Here is a 21,234-nt window from a genome sequence, read left to right on the forward strand (position 1 = left end):
TTCAATCAATCATCATAAACTGACAGGATCTGTGACAATAGAGTGCCGTAGTTTTGGCGGCATTGAGAGCTACAAGCTACTGGGAGGCCGTTGTGTGGGAGAGAATTGTGGTACAACTGCAGATTCGGCCGTTTCGTGAGCTCAGGAGCGTCCGCGGTGCCTTCGTCGGCCTGTGGACTCAACCGAGATGGCAGTGCAGAGTAGGGCTGCAGAGGGCAGGGGATTTCTAGAATGGAGGGAGTCATATTTCAAGGAGGTGGAGAGGGTCAATAGCGCACCTTTGAAAAATATTGCACATTTGTAGAAGGTTTTTACTGTGCTCTTTGTCAGCTAGTCTTTGTAGTCACGATAGGAAGCTGCTGAGGCCCTCTCGTTGGGATGCCAGAGGACGGTGTGTGGCTATGAACTGGGAGTTGGATTGCAGTAACGCGATCTACAGATTCTACCTCCCTTGCATTATCATTCACACGTTCTACTGATCCAACACTTATAGAATCCCCACCTTGAGCATTCTGATCCACATTCCTATCGCTCCAATTCTCCTCTAAGTCGTCCATTGATCTTAACATATAAACCTTTTTAACATAATGTATGTATCGTCGGTAGGTTTTCCGGCTTTACTTCCCGACGTGACATCGGAGAGTCGTCGCTGTCATGTCGGGCAGTAAAGCCAGAAAACCTACCGACGCTGTTAGTAGTAGTTTATCCTGTAGTGAAGTAGAAGTGGATAGTTCCTGTGAATTATTATGGGGGGAGGCTACACTCAACAACCGAGCTAGGTTAATAATTGGCTCCTTTTACCGACCTCCCGACTCAGCAGCATTAGTGGCAGTAAATCTGGAATACATTTCACATAAATTTTCTCAACATGTTATTGTCATAGGTGGAGATTTCAATTTACCAGATACAGACTGGGACACTCAGATGTTTAGGACGGGTGGTAGGGACAGAGCATCGAGTAACATTATAATGAGTGCACTATCCGAAAATTACCTCGAGCAATTGAACAGAGAACAGACTCGTGGAGATAACATCTTGGACCTACTGATAACAAACAGACCTGAACTTTTCGACTCTGTAAGCGCAGAGCAGGGAATCAGTGATCATAAGGCCGTTGCAGCATCCCTGAATATGGAAGTAAATAGGAGTATAAAAAAAGGAAGGAAGCTTTATCTGTTTAGCAAGAGTAATAGAAGGCAGATTTCAGACTATCTAACAGATCAAAACGAAAATTTCTGTTCCGACACTGACAATGTTGAGTGTTTTTGGAAAAAGTTCAAGGCAATCGTAAAATGCGTTTTAGACAGGTACGTGCCGAGTAAAACTGTGAGGGTCGGGAAAAACCCACCGTGGTTCAACAACAAAGTTAGGAAACTACTGCGAAAGCAAAGAGAGCTTCACTGCAAGTTTAAACGCAGCCAAAACCTCTCAGACAAACAGAAGCTCAGCGATGTCAAAGTTAGCATTAAGGAGGGCTATGCATGAAGTGTTCAGTGAATTCGAAAGTAAAATTTTATGTACAGACTTGATAGAAAATCCTAGGAAGTTCTGGTCTTACGTTAAATCAGTAAGTGGCTCAAAACAGCATATCCAGACACTCCAGGGTGATAATGGCATTGAAACAGAGGATGACACGCGTAAAGATGAAACACTAAACACCTTTTTCCAAAGCTATTTCACAGAGGAAGACCGCACTGCAGTTCCTTCTCTAAATCCTCGCACAAACGAAAAAATGGCTGACATCGAAGTAAGTGTCAGAGGAATAGAAAAGCAACTGGAATCACTCAACAGAGGAAAGTCCACTGGACCTGACAGGATACCAATTCGATTCTACACAGAGTACGAGAAAGAACTTGCCCCCCGTCTAACAGCCGTGTACCGCAAGTCTCTAGAGGAACGGAAGGTACCGAATGATTGGAAAAGAGCACAGGTAGTCCCAATCTTCAAGAAGGGTCGTCGAGCAGATGCGCAGAACTATAGACCTTTATCTCTGACGTCGATCTGTTGTAGAATTGTAGAACATGTTTTTTGCTCGTGTGTCATGTCGTTTCTGGAAACCCAGAATCTACTCTGTAGGAATCAACATGGATTCCAGAAACAGCGATCGTGTGAGACCCAACTCGCTTTATTTGTCATGAGACTCAGAAAATATTAGATACAGGCTCCCAGGTAGATGCCATTATCCTTGACTTCCGGAAGGCGTTCAATACAGTTCCGCACTGTCGCCTGATAAACAAAGTAAGAGCCTACGGAATATCAGACCAGCTGTGTGGATGGATTGAAGAGTTTTTAGCAAACAGAACACAGCATGTTGTTCACATTGGAGAGATGTCTACAGACATCCACAGGGAAGTGTTATGGGACCATTGCTTTTCACAATATATATAAATGACCTAGTACATAGTGTCGGAAGTTCCATGGGGCTTTTCGCGGATGATGCTGTAGTATACAGAGATGTTGCAGCATTAGAAAATTGCAGCGAAATGCACGAAGATCTGCAGCGGATAGGCACTTGGTGCAGGTAGTGGCAACTGACCCTTAACATAGACAAATGTAATGTATTGCGAATACATAGAAAGAAGGATCCTTTATTGTATGATTATATGATAGCGGAACAAACACTGGTAGCAGTTACTTCTGTAAAATATCTGGGAGTACGCGTGCAGAACGATTTGAAGTGGAATGCTCATATAAAATTAATTGTCGGTAAGGCGGGTACCAGGTTGAGATTCATTGGGAGAGTCCTTAGAAATCAACAAAGGAGGTGGCTTACAAAACACTCATTCGACCTATACTTGAGTATTGCTCATCAGTGTGGGATCCGTATCAGGTCGGGTTGGAGGAGGTAGAGAAGATCCAAAGAAGAGCGGCGCATTTCGACACAGGGTTATTTGGTAAGCGTGATAGCGTTACGGAGATGTTTAGCAAACTCAAATGGCAGACTCTGCAAGAGAGGCGCTCTGCATCGTGGTGTAGCTTGCTGTCCAAGTTTCGAGAGGATGCGTTTCTGGATGAGGTATCGAATATATTGCTTCCTCCTATTTATACCTCTCGAGGAGATCAGGAATGTAAAATCAGAGAGATATGTGCGCGCACGGAGGCTTTCCGGCAGTCGTTCTTCCCGCAAACCATACGCGACTGGAACAGGAAAGGGAGGTAATGACAGTGGCACATAAAGTGCCCTCCGTCACACACTGCTGGGTGGCATGCGGAGTATATATGTAGATGTAGATAGATTAGGAGTTTAGGTGTAGTTCTGATCCTTCTCTGTTTAAGATAATTACTCCAGTGCAGCTGGAGTTTTTTTGGTAGAGAAATGATGAATCATCTTACCGGAGCATAGGCTTAGTGGACTGGGCTGGCTTTAACTTCCATAACTACTAGTGTGTCTATGTTCTTGTTTGTGACATAGCACTGTACCACTGCTTCTCTCAGATGAAGCCATTAACATATAAAAATGTAAAGTCAGTGCCATTATTTGGGCGGTTATTTACCATTGCTGACTGATAGACGGTGTGCAAGGAAGGTTGACGAAGTGCACGGAAGGCTGTTGGGTAGGTTGGAAGACGGTTGGGGTGTAGGTAGAAAGAAGTGTCTTATATATACAGAGTGTTACAAAAAGGTATGGCCAAACTTTCAGGAAACATTCCTCACACACAAAGAAAGAAAATATTTTATGTGGACATGTGTCCGGAAACGCTTACTTTCCATGTTAGAGCTCATTTTACTACTTCTCTTCAAATCACATTAATCATGGAATGGAAACACACAGCAACGGAACGTACCAGCGTGACTTCAAACACTTTGTTACAGGAAATGTTCAAAATGTCCTCTGTTAGCGAGGATACATGCATCCACCCTCCGTCACATGGAATCCCTGATGTGCTCATGCAGCCCTGGAGAATGGCGTATTGTATCACAGCCGTCCACAATACAAGCACAAAGAGTCTCTACATTTGGTACCAGGGTTACGTAGACAAGAGCTTTCATATGCCCCCATAAATGAAAATCAAGAGGGTTGAGGTCAGGAGAGCGTGGAGGCCATGGAATTGGTGCGCCTCTACCAATCCATCGGTCAACGAATCTGTTGTTGAGAAGCGTATGAACACTTCGACTGAAATGTGCAGGAGCTCCATCGTGCATGAACCACATGTTGTGTTGTACTTGTAAAGGCACATGTTCTAGCAGCACAGGTAGAGTATCCCGTATGAAATCATGATAACGTGCTCCATTGAGCGTAGGTGGAAGAACATGGGGCCCAATCAAGACATCACCAACAATGCCTGCCCAAACGTTCACAGAAAATCTGTGTCAATGACGTGATTGCACAATTGCACGTGGATTCTAGTCAGCCCACACATGCTGATTATGAAAATTTACAATTTTATCATGTTGGAATGAAGCCTCATCCGTAAAGAGAACATTTGCACTGAAATGTGGATTGACACATTGTTGGATGAACCATTCGCAGAAGTGTACCCGTGGAGGCCAATCAGTTGCTGATAGTGCCTGTACACGCTGTACATGGTACTGAAACAACTGGTTCTCCAGTAGCACTCTCCATACAGTGACATAGTCAACGTTACCTTGGACAGCAGCAACTTCTCTGATGCTGACATTGGGGGTATCGTCAACTGCACGAAGAATTGCCTCGTCCATTGAAGGTGTCCTCGTCATTATAAGTCTTCCCCAGTCACGAGTCAAAGGCTGGAATGTTCCGTGCTTCCTAAGACGCCGATCAGTTGCTTCGAACGTCTTAATGTCGGGACACCTTCGTTCTGGAAATCTGTCTCGATACAAACGTACCGCACCACGGCTATTGCCCAGTGCTAACCCATACATCAAATGGGCATCTGCCAACTCCGCATTTGTAAACATTGCACTGACTGCAAAACCACGTTCGTGATGAACACTAACCTGTTGATGCTATGTACTGGTGTGCTTGATGCTAGTACTGTAGAGCAATGAGTCGCATGTCAACACAAGCACCGAAGTCAACATTACCTTCCTTCAATTTGGCCAACTGGCGGTGAATCGAGGAAGTACAGCACATACTGACGAAACTAAAATCAGCTCTAACATGGAAATTAAGTGTTTCCAGTCACATGTCCACATAACGTATTTTCTTTATTTGTGTGTGAGGAATGTTTCCTGAAAGTTTGGCCGTACCTTTTTGTAACATCCTGTATATATACAGGGTGTTACAAAAAGGTACGGCCAAACTTTCAGGAAACATTCCTCACACACAAATAAAGAAAATATGTTATGTGGTCATGTGTCCGGAAACGTTTAATTTCCATGTTAGAGCTCATTTTAATTTTGTCAGTATGTGCTGTACTTCCTCGATTCACCGCCAGTTGGCCCAATTGAAGGAAGGTAATGTTGACTTCGGTGCTTGTGTTGACATGCGACTCATTGCTCTACAGTACTAGCATCAAGTACATCAGTACGTAGCATCAACAGGTTGGTGTTCATCACGAACGTGGTTTTGCAGTCAGTGCAGTGGTTACAAATGCGGAGTTGGCAGATGCCCATTTGATGTATGGATTAGCACGGGGCAATAGCCGTGGCGCGGTACGTTTGTATCGAGACAGATTTCCAGAACGAAGGTGTCCCGACAGGAAGACGTTTGAAGCAATTGATCGGCGTCTTAGGAAGCACGGAACATTCCAGCCTATGACTCGCGACTGGGGAAGACCTAGAACGACGAGGACACCTGCAATGGACGAGGCAATTCTTCGTGCAGTTGACGATAACCCTAATGTCAGCGTCAGAGAAGTTGCTGCTGTACAAGGTAACGTTGACCACGTCACTGTATGGAGAGTGCTACGGGAGAACAAGTTGTCTCCGTACCATGTACAGCGTGTGCAGGCACTATCAGCAACTGATTGGCCTCCACGGGTACACTTCTGCAAATGGTTCATCCAACAATGTGTCAACCCTCATTTCAGTGCAAATGTTCTCTTTACGGATGAGGCTTCATTCCAACATGATCAAATTGTAAATTTTCACAATCAACATATGTGGACGGACGAGAATCCGCACGCAATTGTGCAATCACGTGATCAACACAGATTTTCTGTGAACGTTTGGGCAGGCATTGTTGGTGATGTCTTGATTGGGCCCCATGTTCTTCCACCTACGCTCAATGGAGCACGTTATCATGATTTCATACGGGATACTCTACCTGTGCTGCTAGAACATGTGCCTTTACAAGTACGACACAACATGTGGTTCATGCACGATGGAGCTCCTGCACATTTCAGTCGAAGTGTTCATACGCTTCTCAACAACAGATTCAGTGACCGATGGATTGGTAGAGGCAGACCAATTCCATGGCCTCCACGCTCTCCTGACCTCAACCCTTTTGACTTTCATTTATGGAGGCATTTGAAAGCTCTTGTCTACGCAACCCCGTTACCAAATGTAGAGACTCTTCGTGCTCGTATTGTGGACGGCTGTGATACAATACGCCATTCTCCAGGGCTGCATCAGCGCATCAGGGATTCCATGCGACGGAGGGTGGATGCATGTATCCTCACTAACGGAGGACATTTTGAACATTTCCTGCAACAAAGTGTTTGACGTCACGCTGATACGTTCTGTTGCTGTGTGTTTCCATTCCGTGATTAATGTGATTTGAAGAGAAGTAATAAAATGAGCTCTAACATCCTGTATATATACAGGGTGTTACAAAAAGGTACGGCCAAACTTTCAGGAAACATTCCTCACACACAAATAAAGAAAATATGTTATGTGGTCATGTGTGACATACTGTCTTTGTGTGTGAGGAATGGTTCCTGAAAGTTTGGCCGTACCTTTTTGTAACACCCTGTATATATATATATATATATATATATATATATATATATATATATATATATATATATATCTGTGTGTGTGTGTGTGTGTGTGTGTCTTTCTGCTATACAAATTAATCAGGAGTTTCAGTCTGAAAATTTGTTTGGTACCTGTTATCAGTTCCTTCTGTAAAAAAGATATTGTGGAGACCAGTTGTGATTATGTGTACATAGGTGTACACCTTAACTCTGGTATCGATAGAAGATTTAGAGAATTTGTTTGTGGGTTACTGTTACACGCAAGTTTTTAACTTTTTCTTTTTTTAGTTTCTGTTGAGTCTGGCCTTGCAAATCTCTCTCGGCAAACTAAAGAGGCAAAAAGATGCTTGACTTGGTAGTTAGCTCATTGCTCACAGTCAACAGTGCATTTGATGATGGCATGCTGGCCAATACATCTGCTGCACTGCTAAGCATCGGGTTGGAAGCACTAACAGTGGGAGCATTTGTGGGGCAGCTCAGCTACGGAGTTGGCTATTTGTTTTGACTGACAGTAGAGGTTGTGGCAGAAGGTCTTTAAGAAGGTGAGATGTGACTACACATGCTTCACAAACAAACTGAGCACTTCAGCGAGAGGCAAAATGCATTGGCGAGAGGTAACATGCTCAACCTTGCCACATTTGATACTTGTAGGACTTACTATCTGAAAAATGTGTGTGGTGGTTGGCACATCCAGGAATGGGGATGTGATGGATGAGGTCACATGCAAAAATAATCAGAATCAATCAAAATTATTGCTGCATCCATATATTTAGGGCTTGGAAGGCTGGATTGATTGGTTAGCTTGTCAATGCCATTCTATCAGGGCTGGGAAACTGGTGGAAATGTAAAAATAATGTAAGACTAAATATGAATGCTAGATGTTGAGTCTTTAGTTTTTGAGGCTGACTCGTGAGAGCTATGGTGACATTTAAGTCAGCATTTAGATAAGTACATGCACCTCAGAAGAATGGTAGGGTTCATTTAAGAGTCAAATTCAAGGTGATGGAATAGCCTGATCTCCACCCACACCTCTGGGGCACTTGTGTGTGGTACATTTGTCAGGATGTAACTTAATGCCTTTCAAATGTCAGTATAAGCCTCCAATCTGATGCCCATGCATCTCGGGCAATTGCGTGACATAAAGATGGTGGTAAATTGAAAGTCGCTCGTCCATTGTGCCAGTTTTTACTCCAAAATCAAGGTCACCTTGCCCCCCCCCCCCCTCACTCTTATTATTATTCCAATTGTGTGAGTTTTGTCATTCGAATTCTGTATGCTGTAGTGAAGGGATCATGGAATGCCAACAGATATCAGTTACCGCCTCCAGCCAGAATAAAATCAATAAGAAGTCTCTCACATTCGAAAGTAAGTCTAAGTCCAATCATTTCTCTCATTATTGTTGAGTTGGTGCATAAGTTTGCAGCGTTTTTCCATAAGTTTAATAAACACATTGGATAGATATAAAGAACACTGTAGCCAGAAATAATACACTGAAGAGCCAAAGAAACTGCCTATTATCATGCAGGGCCCCCTGCGAGATCGCAGAAGTGTCACAACACGACATGGCATAGACTCAACTAATGTCTCAAGTAATGCTGGAGGGAATTGACACCATGAATCCTGCAGGGCTGTCCGTAAGAGTACGAGGGGGTGGAGATCTTTTCTCAACAGCACGTTGCAAGCCATCTCAGATATGCTTAATAATATTCATTTCTGGGGAGTTTGGTGGTCAGTGGAAGTGTTTAAAGTCAGAAGAGCGTTCCTGGAGCCACACTGTAGCAAGTCTGGACGTGTGTCATGTTGCATTTTTCTGCTGGAATTGCCCAAGTCAGTCGGAATGCAGAATGGATATGAATGGATGAAGGTGATCAGACAGGATGCTTATGTACATGTCACCTGTCAGAGTCATATCTAGATACATCAGAGGTCCCATATCACTCCAACTGCACATGCTCAACACCCTTACAGAGCCTCCGCCAGCCTGAACAGTCCCCTGCTGATATGCAGGGTCCGTGGATTCATGAGGTTGTCTCCATACTCCTACATGTCAATCTGCTTGATACAATTTCAAACGAGATTCGTCCGACCAGGCAAAATGTTTCCAGTCATCAACAGTCCATTGTTGGTGTTGGCAGGCCCAGGCGAGGTGTAAAGCTTTGTGTATTGGAGTCATCAAGGATACACGAGTGGGCCTTCAGCTCCAAAAGCCCAGATCGATGATGTTTCATTGAATGGTTCACACACTGACACTTGTTGATGGCCCAGCACTGAAATCTGCAGCAATTTGCGGAAGGGTTGCACCAATGTCACATTGAATGGTTCTCTTCCGTTGTTGTTGGTATCGTTCTTGCAGGATCTTTTTATGGCTGCAGCGATGTCAGAGATTTGATGTTTTACTGGATTCCTGATGTTCACAGTACACTCTTGAAATGGTCCTACAGGAAAATCCCCACTTCATCGCTTCCTCAGAGGTGCTGTGTCCCATCGCTCGTACACTGACTGTAACACCACATACAAACTCACTTAAATCTTGATAACCTGCCATCTACATCTACATCTACATCCATACTCCGCAAGCCACCTGACGGTGTGTGGCGGAGGGTACCTTGAGTACCTCTATCGGTTCTCCTTTCTATTCCAGTCTCGTAGCAGCAGTAGCCGATCTAACAACTGCACCAAACACTTGTTGTCTTATATGGGTGTTACTGACCGCAGTGCCATATTCTACCTGTTTACATATCTCTTTATTTGAATACACGTGCTTACACCAGTTTCTTTGGTGCTTCAGTGTGTATTCTCTTTCACTATTTACAACAGTCTGCCAACACTGGGGTAACTTTTCAATTCTGGAACCATAAAAATCACGTGATTCTGAGGCGAAGAACACAACAAGCCATGTTTGAAGTGCATTTTCATCTGGAAAGGTAGTTCCTTGAAGGTTGTTAGATAGACAGCAGGAAAGGTGAAAATCTGAGGGCACAAGATCAGGAGGGTAAGGTGGGTGCAGAATGACTTCCCGACCCAACTCCTGTATAGTCTTGTTGTCAGTCAGCAGAATGTGGGCGGTCGTTCTCGTGGAGTACCATGCTGTCTTCGTGGTCATTGTTCTTGATTTGTGTCTGCAAGATGTCTCAGTTGTTGACAATAAATGGCCAGCAATGGTGGTTACACTTCGGGGAAGTGATTTGTAATGCACCACACTGCCGCTGTTCCACCGGATGCATTACATCATCCTTTATGGATGCACATAGCTCTTTGTACGGGGAGTTGCTGCATTGTTTGGGCTCAATTATTCCTCTCTCTTGCTTGTGTTAGCATAAAGACATCATTTCTCGTCACCGGTAACGATACAGGATAGGAATAGTTGGTATTTTCCACAAGCCAATTGATGACGAGCAAGCAGAGATGCACATATGGCCACCCACTGATTATCGTGATTCTGACTGAGAGAATGCGGTAACAATACATCTGATTTTTAAACCTTCCCCATTTCATGCAAATGTTGCACGATGGTGGAATGTTCACAGTTCATCACAGTTTCCAGTTCACGAGGGTACACTGACATGGAGTATTGTGGATTTATGCATTTAAACGATCTTATCAAATCTCGAAATTCTTCCTGAACGTGGAGACTCACTAATGTCAAAATGATCCTCCTTTTCTTTCCGTGCTCTGTCTAATGGCATTATACCCATCCAAGGTGCAAATGTTTCTGGCTGCCTCCGCTGCTGTTACCCATCTACTGACCTCAGGCAGAAGAAAATGTCGGAAATGTTCCGATTTCTTTGCTTGGCACATCCTCCACTATCTTCAAATGACAAAATGACAATATGCAAGCTCAGATAGCAACAATGAAATACAAATAAAAAACGACAGTAGATAAACAAAACCCATAGCAACTGGAATACAAAAATGCAAAACAAAAACACTAAGAACTTATACGCCAACCTAATGTTATTCATTTATTAACCCTTTCGTTGCTACAGGTGTGGTCTCTGCATTCCGTGCCGATGCGGCTTTTGTTACGGCTGTACTGCTCACCAAATGCTTGTGTCTGTCTTCACTCGATAAAGAAGTGAATTTCTTTTTGCTATCTATCATACTTAATGCGTTGCATCAAATTAAGTAAATCATTGCATCAATTTTTAAATAATTCGCATAGGTAAAAACGCATTGCACAGTGACGGCTGCAGTATGCCATGCGTGGGCCAAGGGTGAAACTGGAACCAGAGTCTTCGACCACTAGTATCTATGGTCGAAGGCCAGAGTATAAAACAGGTGGAGCAGCCCCAGGGTTGCCACACCTGTCTGAGACCTCGTTTGAATACTCTGAGCTGAGGGTGTAGAAATGAGGTAAAAATTTTATTGAATATAATTACTTTTTATTTAGAACACAGTTACATAGAACTAGTTGTGGCAGAAGCAGTTGGTACATCATATTTTTCGGAGGATTACACGTTTTTCGCCAAGTCTTTTCTCCGCTTTTAAGTATTTCTAAAACTCCACGCAAGTCAACTTGTAGTTAAACTGGAACTGTAAGACTGCCACAGTTCCTGGCAGCAGGCGATTTTTTTCATCAGTCCATTTTTTCATCAGTCCAGTGGGCCGTCATTAGTGAAAATACTCTTTCAACAGTGGCACAGTGTGAGAGAATAGAAAACAAATATTCATCTAATTTTAGCAATTGGCATTTGCGTACAGGATTTTCTGTTTCCTGAAGAAAGTAAATCCATGGAGTGTTTAGACTCCCACTCTCCGAGTCACGTTTAGTTTCTAAAAAGCTCTTCTGAAATATATGTTCCTGAAAACAATAAATTGTCCCCTGAAACCCTCACGCCATTTTAGTCATATAATGGTGTTTTCAATCGTCAGATAATATAATCCTATCAAATACGTGGTATCAATTAAAAGAAATAGTCCATTTTTCTAAGCAATCAAATGCTGTGACTCACAAAGCCATTGTCTTCTCCTCAAATTTCGAAATCGAATTAAATATTTCTTGGTTAGTTTAGTTCAAATTCATATTGGTTTGTGTGCCACTAAAATTCGGTCTTTCTTTCATTCAGGCGTTTTTGAGTGTCGATTAATATATTTCTTATTTCAATTATCGAGAGTTTATTTCCTTCACACCGAAAGAACCTGAAATTATTTTAGGTGGTCTGTCTTAGGCGTTAAAAAAACTCTTTTCATGGAACACAAAGCTTAAGAATTCTCTCAACTGCGGACATTAAGGACAGCCATCTTGTTTTTGAATGAGACAGAAGAGCCTGGTGATTGACATCAACATATAAGCAGAACTCTTTCAGCTTTTCTGTCCTTACCGTGTATATTGAAAATAATTAAATATTTTCATGACGATTATTTCAGTGTCGACAGTTAAGACTCCAGCAGCACTTAGTATTGAGGAGAGTTTGGACAGGGCAAGCAATTAATACTACATTTTATCCTAGTTCTTTAATTTGGTGAAACACATTCCGCTGGCCACGTCAATGAAACCCTCCGAAGTTGGTACTGGTACTGCCTCCACAAAAAGCGATTAATTAATCTAATGGAATTTGCAGTTGACTTAAAGTGTCGAGACGAAACCTTCCAATTGTCTCCCATGTTTCCTAACTCAGCAAATCAAACTTTAGTACCTTCTGTTGGATCCCGTAAGTTTTAGCGAAGTATTGAACGGCTAAAGGAAACATCTTTTCAGCCTTGTGGTTCGAAGCATCGGTGCCTAAGCCGGAAAATGTAACTTCTTGCAAATTGTTTTATACATTCGGACATGGAGTATGGCGCGAGAATATTTTTAACAATAGCCCTAGTTTTGGGCCTGGCTGTAGACTGCATCGTGACGACTTTGGAGTCAGAGTACATTGCAGCTTTCAGGTTTGTGATACAGTCAAGAGAACTAAAGCATTGACGCCTGACGCCTGGCCGTTGTAATTTCGACAGCAACAACGAGCGACTCTTCCTTGGTATCTTCTTCAATCATGAATGCAGAAATAAGCTTTGATGCCGATGCCACCGCAAACCTGTTTGTATGATTCTTAGTAGAAGAGCGATGCCTCATATCTGCCTTACCTTCGTGAATTGCTGAGATAAAACAGCTACAAATGTCACACAACGCTTCCTAATCCATACGTCCTTTCTTGACAAAAGACCACTCTTTTGTGTAATCATCCGAAAGGTGACAGTTTCTCTTTCCATTCTTGGTCATTTTCGTGAGCTATGATAAGATGATAAGTTAATTAGACGGTAAACAGTCGACAGTACTACTTTAGTACACTTCACGCCTTTTATATCCACAGGAAACACTTTTAACAGCGTGGCGCTGTTTGAATAGTTCCAGCACCGTACTACTGTAGAAATCTGGTGCTTTCTCGAATGATGGCACTTTCATTGTCGATACAGGATACGTAACATGGAATGCCATCTGTGAAAGGATCCTGTCGGCATAAACTAATTAACATAAATAACTGAGGCTGAATTTACAAGTTGTGCTAACAGATGGCTTTTTTCAGTACTTCAGGCAAGCTCGTAAGAGTATTTTGCAAAATCGGGACAAAATTGGGTCTTATCAGGATTTCAAAGTAGGTCCTTAGTGGTGACAGTTCCGGTATATCAGGACAGATGGCAATCCTAGCCTAGCCTCAAGTTCACACGAATAAATATGGAGGACAAAATATAGTTTAAAACATTAATTTATTGACCATACTTAATTCCTCCAATAAAGTCATTTTGGTCTGCAGTGCAGATCAAAATTAGACCTGAGTATTTTGTATTTATAGTCACTGTATACTTGCAGTTATTTTGTGCATTTATGAATCTGTATGGAACATAAAATTTCATTGAATGGCTCTATGTATTTGCACTCTACTGAACTTCTGTTTGCTATTTTTTTCTCAAGGGTGTCATCTGTTTCGTCACGCCAGATTGAAAATCCTATGTCGTCGCCTTTTACTAAATTGAAATAGCACATGTTAGCATTATTTTTCCTTGAGAAACAGTAAACAATGTCGATTTCTGCGTATAGTGGCTGTAACAAGTATAGTTTTAGTAAAAACCAGTGGAAGAATAAAACTCACATGTATAAAACAGCTTCAAACATCTGATTACTTGACAACTGAGTTAATGCGTTAAATATTTAATTTTAAGTATGTAGAAGAGAAAAAGGTTATGGAAGGTTTGAAATTATGCTTAAAATTTGTTGGGAGTCGTTAAGTGCTCTCATTACCAACTACTGGATTAATGAAATCTGGGTAATTTTCACCTCATTTGAAGCAAAAGCTAGTTTTTCACACATCTCAATGTTTACCATCATATCTCATGAACTGTACATGTTGTTCCATGCAACAATTCTGTAGTTACATTAAGTGCTTTACACTGATACAGTCTGCAACCTATGTTGCGAATAGAATTAGTAGTAAGGAACTAACAAATTAAAACATCACGTCTAACGAAATTTTGCTGAGCGGCGTTTTAAGGAAATGCTAGTTTCTCAGGCAGCTAAATCTACTTGGTATCATGTCTCCTGAACTGTCTCTCGTACAGTCATGTAAGTTTGCAGTTACATCCAGTGATATATGTAGGTACGGCCTGCAAATTGTGCTGCTAATAGAGTTAGCAATAAAGAAGTAATACAGGGTGTCCCAAAAAGAATGACCCGATTTTGACGTGTAATAATATTGAGACAAATGTCACTAGGTAACTGAAACAGCGGTAGATGTAATCGGCATGGTCTAGAGTTTCAGAAAAAATTCGCTAGATGTCGTTACGAGCGCTGACCCACAGCGTGCAGCCAGTCTCGCGCAATATGGTGTCCGCGCAACAGAAGGCGTATTGTGTTATTGAATGTAGTCGTACTCAATCAGTGATCGCAGTTCAGCGGATGTTTCATATCCGATATCGTGCTAAACCACCATCACCAAAGAACATTCAACGGTGGTATAAACAGTTTGAAGAAACAAGGTGCCTCTGTAAAGGCAGAAGTCCTGGCTGGCCACGCGTTCCTCAACGAACAGTGGAAAAAATGCGACGAGCATTTGAGCGGAGCCCCGCTAGTCTACGCGTGGTGCTAGCCGAGAAGTTGCGTTACTGCGCATGACAGTGTGGCGTGTGTTACGGTGGCGTTTACCGCTCAAATCATACCGATTACAACTGGTACCAGCTCTCTGAGATACTGACAAAGTGAAGCTAGTGGACTTTAGCAATGCTATTCTAGAGGACGTGGAAGATGACACTTTTACGTCACAGTTGATATTCAGCGATGAGGCAACTTTCCATATTAGCGGTAAGATTCATCGTCATAATGTGCGTATATGGGGGCTCGCAAATCCTCATGAAACAATTGAACACGAATGAGATTCACCAAAAGTGAATGTTCTTTGTGCTGTTTCGCAAAGCAAGTTTATGGATACTACTTTTTTGAGGAAGAAACCGTGACAGAACAATCATATCTTGCAATGCTACGGAACTGGTTATTCCCACAACTTGACTCTGACAATTTCATCTATCAGCAAGATGGAGCACCACCGCACTGGCACAACAACATGCACAGTTTCCTCAATACCAACATGTCTCAACGTTAGATAGGGCGTACAGGACTGCGAGACCAGGCTCTACACTCTTGGCCTCCTAGGTCCCCTGACTTAACACCATGTGATTTCTTCCTGTGGGGATATGTTAAACAATGTGTTTACATTCCTCCCTTACCTCGTGACATTGATGAACTAAAAACCAGAGTATCAGCTGCTGGAGCTTCAGTGACAGAAGACACATTACGCTCAGTTTCGGATGAATTCGGCTATCAGCTAGATGTCGTCCATGCAGCCAGTTAATGACATATTGAATATTTATGATGGATTTTTGTAAACGTCTGCCTTTTCTGAGTAATTTAGTATGCAATTTGTTTGTTTTAAGCCCTTCTTCCTAATAAATAATTCTGTTTAAAATCGAGTCATTCTTTTTGGGACCCCCTGTATATTAAAACGTCATGCCTGATGATGCCGTTTTAGTGCATGGGCTGTGAAAATGCAGTAAGCGATAAACGTTTTCCTGTCATCATTTTGTGGGGGTTGTCAACAAGGCAAAGTTTTGAAAAGGTTTAAAATTACGTGTGAAGTTTGCCAGAAGTCCCTGCATGCTCTCAACCTCAAATACTGGATGAATGATATCCAGGCATTTGCACGTTGCCTCGAGACAAGTACACAGTTTCTAACTGTAGTAGTTGCTTTATTGTGTTAAACTTTCAACAGAATGTTGTACATCTTAATGAGTCGATCGTGACAGCATTTAAAATTTTTGAAGTTCGTCAATAACTACGCAAAATACAGAAAATCAAATTTTTGTTGCCCCTGGAGGTTCTTTGATAGGCAACCTACAAATGGGTTTGGGGTGTGTGCCCTGGGTTAGTCATTTAGTAATATAAATATGGATAACATTTATGATGTAGAAAATAATTGCAAGAAGATTCAAAACATCATGGTGACTTTACTTGTTGCTGGCAAATGGAATGTAAACCAATAAAATTTGAGCCTGTACCAGCTGAAAATTACAGAGTAACCTTCGAAATGCATTGTAATTATGTAATAAAGCCAGTGACTGGTTCTGACTTTTTGTTGGTATTTTAAGCCTAAAGCAACAGACTCAAAACCATTCCACCTTGGACAAAAATATTTTAAAAAAAATGGCTCTGAGCACTATGGGACTTAACATCTGAGGTCATCAGTCCTCTAGAACTTAGAGCTACTTAAACCTAACTAATCTGAGGACACCACACACATCCATGCCCGAGGCAGGATTCAAACCTGCGACCATAGCAGTTGAGTGGTTCCGGACTGAAGTACCTAGAACTGCTTGGTCACAATGGCTGGCCTTTTAAAAACATTTGTGTGACAGCCAGTTTACATAAGTGACTTAATAGTCTCCATTTCTACAACATTTTCGGTTTCAGTTTATTTCTGTGGCCATAAATACAAGGGTATCTTTTGCTAACTCACTATCATCACTTCCTATGCCAACCTCTTCTAAATCTAGATAGCTTGACATTTTCTTTCTGTTCCAAACTATCAGGAGGGACGCGAAAATATGGGGATTTCGAATGGATACAACATAAACATTGCAAAAAAAAATTGTTTGCTGAGAGTGGCAGTATCGTAACTGTGTAGTCTAGGCCCGACCTATACCATTATCTGTAGGAACCATAGACCAAAACACAAAACATTGTCTGCCTAAAACTGCTACGATATAGTGTCCGCATATCACATACGCCAATACCAATGACACCCATTTCCAGACATGCCACACAACAAAAACAAACTTTGCCTCAAAACAAGCGTTTAGATTGGACATTCATTTTACTTTCGGGTGGAAAACAGAAAAATTGATACCACTGAGAAAAAAACGAAAAACTGTGTAGCACAAAACAACAACAGGTGTTTACTTACTTTTAAGATAAATTAATCCTCCTGTTGTTGTGACTGGTGGCGAAATCATCAACCATTCTTTGCAAGTCAATGATCTTTGTTACTACTGCAAGAATAAACAAATAACATAGGCGTTCATCAGACACTGAATTCCTTGAATAACTTTTTATACGTTGCATACATGAAAGAGTTCTTTCACTTGATGCAGAGGAAGCTGGAATAGTCACTGCTATTTGACTTTGTACTGCTCTGACAACTTAAGCAGTGCAAGTAAAATGATAGTCTTCACTCCAGTTTGCTGTTCATGTCCAATGAGATTTTTTAATGTCTTAATTTCCGCCTCCCACGATTCAGTATTGCATGAATAATTTTGTGCCAACGGCAGTAACATTTGTTTATACATAAAATATTCACTTTTTGGGTTTAGACAAGTGATTCCTTTAATTATTCCAAGAATCTGAAATATTGCGTCTCTCAAGTTCATTGTCTATTATACGTAAAACTTTATCAAATACTGAAGATTTGAAATCAGTTGATTGTACTGTCTTTATTCGGCAAATCACTCAATATTCCCCCCAGATGTTTTCAACTTTCGAATTCTAACAAGAGAAGAGGAATCTGCAGGAATATCAGTACCTATTTTTGTTGCCACATCCACACTTTCTTTCCATACATAAGTGAAACCTTAGTCGATTCACGCATTTGATTGAACTGATCTCTTGTAGCTTCTGCTAACTTGATAGCACCAACAATATCAGTCTTTGCCCTGAAGGAAATCAAATAGTTACTTTCACATTTCTAGCAAGCATGTGAACAGGCGTAAATGAAAAAAAATTAACTTTGCACTAAATCCTGATGCTTCTGAAGGTCGTTCTGAATTTTCTGCCTCAATGTTTAGTAGGGTTACAATAACAGCTTCAACTGTATTCTTCACAGCCAGACATGAAGCACATTGAGAGGCCCATTTAGTGTCACTTAACTCTTTTAAGTCCACTTTTCCAATCTTCATTTTTATTTTTGTGTCAATAAACATTTGATGCTCTGCTGACCCACTCATAAAAACATAAATTCCTTAAGAGATCATAATGTAATCTGTAGGTGACTTGATCCCTCAGTACGTTGCTACTGTGACAAGACTCTACTTATGGTTCATAAGATGTGTCGAACCGGGATCTATGGAGGGAGGAGCAAACCGGGGTATCGGCCCTGGGCAATTTGAGAGGGCGCCAAATTCGCATTCTTGAAGGAAAAAAATTTGTTTCACAAAACGCCTAGCATCCAGCACATATTGGTCTATCAATCATTCACATGACTTTGAAGCGCATCCCTGTTGGTTTTTTGAATGCATTCTAAGTTGATTTCTGAACGAATCATAAGTTGATTTTTGAATGCGTGCATAGTGTATGTGATGTCTCTGCCAATGGAATTCCCGTCGCATCTAGAAATAAAAAAAATTCCCGCAGACAAAAGGAGACGGGGCTATACGAGCCGACCCAAATCAACCTGAATGGCTGAATGCCAATCTGTTTTTGTTTATGCGGTTGATTGTGTGTGCAAATGATCAGTGTTGCTGTAATTATTAGTGAAATCCATAGACTCAGGCTACTAGAGTGGAAGTAAACGACTAGCAGAAATAACAAGAAAGACTGTATAATCTTCTCGGTGTATCCAAGAAAATTTAATTCTGACAGAAAACTTTTGCCAGATCGGTACACTACCAAGGGTCAGTTGTACAGTCCCCGGTTAGCAGCTGCTCAAGGTCTATTCTCGGAATAGCGCGGAAAACGCGTTGTATGAATACGCAATAACGCCTAACTGGAGAATAAACACGGGATAACTAAGCTGATGATTCTGGCAGTGTTAGTGAAGTTAACCAGAGAATAAGTTTTGACAATGACGGGAATAGTTACAGGATTAGTGATGACAAGATGTTTTGTTAGAACAAGGAAAGAAAAGAAACGGGAACATCACACAAATTATATGGAAGAATATGATGATTCCAAATTTATATAAAAATCTCGTACTACTACTTTTCGATCTCATGCTTGAGAAACTGGAGCATATAAATGAAATATGAAACTATTTCCCAACATAAAACGTTTTGCTTGCAGTAGTGTTGTGGATGCAGTCAGAACAACACTTGGTCCAAAGGAAATGGACAAGTTCATAGTAGACAAAAATGGAAAGTCCACCATCTAAAATGACGGTGCTACCATTATGAAATTACTGGATGTTGTTCATCCCAGCGGTTCTAGGCGCTACAGTCTGGAATCGCGCGACCGCTACGGTCGCAGGTTCGAATCCTGCCTCGGGCATGGGTGTGTTTGATGTCCTTAGGTTAGTTAGGTTTAAGTAGTTCTAAGTTCTAGGGGACTGATGACCTCAGAAGTTAAGTCCCATAGTGCTCAGAGCCTTTTGAACCATTTTTTTTAGTTCATCCTGCAGCAAAGACACTTGTTGACATAGCGAAGTCACAGGACGCCGAGGTAGGCGATGGAACAACAAGTGCGGTTTTGCTGGCTGGTGAATTTTTGAAACAGATTAAACCATCCGTAGAAGAAGGTGTACATCCACGAATTATAATAAAAGCTTTTCGTAAAGCTATACAACTGGCAGTTGATAAAATCAATTCCCTAGCTGTAAAGATTGACAAGAAAAATATAGCTGAACATCGTTCATTCCTAGAGACATGTGCAGCGACAACCCTAAGTTCAAAGCTAATAAGCCACCAAAAAGGATTCTTCTCAAAAATGGTCGTTGATGCTGTTTTACTTCTGGATGAGCTTTTACCGCTCAATACGATTGGGATCAAGAAGGTGAAAGGAGGTGCATTGGAAGATTCGCTGTTGGTAGCACGCGATTGCTTTCAAGAAAACATTTTCATACGCTGGTTTTGAAATGTAGCCAAAGAAGTATTCAAACCCCAAAATTGCTCTGCTTAATATTGAACTGGAGCTCAAAGCTGAAAGGGACAATGCTGAAATCAGAGTGGATAATGTACGGGAATATCAGAAGGTGGTGGACGCTGAATGGAATATATTGTATGAAAAGTTGGATTTAATACACAAAAGTGGAGCAAAGGTAAAAAGCTACCCACTCGTGATGTTGCAAAGCAGTACTTTGCTGACAGAGACATGTTTCGTGCTGGACCAGTCTCGGAAGAGGATCTGAAACATACAATGAAGGTTTGTGGAGGTTCCATAATGACAACTGCTCATGACTTGAAAGATTCAGTTCTTGGCAGCTGCGAGTATTTTGAAGAAAGACAAGTAGGTGGTGAAAGATTTAACATTTTTACTGGTTGCCCCAATGCAAAGACTTGTATAATTGTACTGAGGGGTGATGCAGAACAGTTCATGGAAGAGACTGAAAGATCCCTTCATGATGCCATTATGATAGTCCAGCGTACAATATAGAATGATTCTGTAGTTGCAAGTGGTGGTGCAATCGAGATGGAACTGAGTCGACCGTTACGTGACTACTCATGTACTATTTCTGGAAAAGAACAATTGCTGATTGGTGCTATTGCAAAGGCTCCGGAGGTTATACCTAGACAGTTGTGTGATAATGCTGGATTTGATGCAACTAACATTCTCAACAAACTGCGCCAGAAACATGCACAAGGTTATTGCTGGTATGGTGTGGACATCAACAATGAAGACATCAGTGATAACTTTGAAGCATGTGTCTGGGACCCTGCTGTTATCAAGATTAACACATTAACAGCTGCATGTGAAGCAGCTTGCCTTGTCTTATCTGTAGATGAAACCATGAAAAAAATCCTAAATCAGGTGGTGGCGATGCTCCTGCAGGCCGCGGCATGGGTTGGCCGATGTAATTTCAATCAATCATCATAAACTGACAGGATCTGTGACAATAGAGTGCCGTAGTTTTGGCGGCATTGAGAGCTACAAGCTACTGGGAGGCCGTTGTGTGGGAGAGAATTGTGGTACAACTGCAGATTCGGCCGTTTCGTGAGCTCA

General features: G+C 41.7%; 1 pseudogene; it reads left to right on the forward strand.

The window, feature by feature from the left end:
- Positions 1-187: 187 nt before the first annotated feature.
- On the forward strand, positions 188-21,089 carry LOC126471237 (T-complex protein 1 subunit eta-like; annotated as a pseudogene).
- Positions 21,090-21,234: the final 145 nt, after the last annotated feature.

The sequence above is a fragment of the Schistocerca serialis genome, chromosome 3, assembly GCF_023864345.2.
Source record: "Schistocerca serialis cubense isolate TAMUIC-IGC-003099 chromosome 3, iqSchSeri2.2, whole genome shotgun sequence".
Taxonomy (NCBI): domain Eukaryota; kingdom Metazoa; phylum Arthropoda; class Insecta; order Orthoptera; family Acrididae; genus Schistocerca; species Schistocerca serialis.